The 472-nt window shown below is 38.8% G+C and overlaps 1 protein-coding gene across 2 annotated transcripts in view; it reads left to right on the plus strand.

Moving 5' to 3' along the window:
- The window catches only part of evlb (Enah/Vasp-like b), a 67,172-nt gene that overhangs the window by 3,186 nt on the left and 63,514 nt on the right, over window positions 1-472 (plus strand). The window lies entirely within an intron of this gene.

Here is a 472-nt window from a genome sequence, read left to right on the forward strand (position 1 = left end):
ACCATGAATTCCAAAAAGTAGTAAAACTAGTAAGGTGGTGTGAGTTAAAATTTAAAAAAAAAAAGCCTGAAAAAGGGACAAAAATGTCAATTTTTTGTCCCTTTTTGACCCGGGAGGACAACACAAGGGTTAAAAGTCACAGATCATTCGCAGGGTTTAGATTTAAAAATCTGCCTTTGTTTTGATTCTGTGGTATCACGTCATGTAAAGTCTTCTAGAAAGAGAGACTCAGACTACTCCAATCTGAAAATGAGCAGCCATATTTCATATATCAGCTAATGTAAATGTTGAATGTGGTCGTAAAACCAAACCAACCACCATGCTTGAACGGGCTTATCCTTTTACAATAACCCAGGGAGTCAAAAGCTTGAAACCAACACAGCTACAGCCGGTATCTGTTTCTCATTAGTCAAGATGAGACACATTAGTTTCCATTATGTCCAGCTGGGGAGAGGTTCAAGGTGCTGTTGGC

Source organism: Etheostoma spectabile, chromosome 18 (genome assembly GCF_008692095.1).
Source record: "Etheostoma spectabile isolate EspeVRDwgs_2016 chromosome 18, UIUC_Espe_1.0, whole genome shotgun sequence".
Taxonomy (NCBI): domain Eukaryota; kingdom Metazoa; phylum Chordata; class Actinopteri; order Perciformes; family Percidae; genus Etheostoma; species Etheostoma spectabile.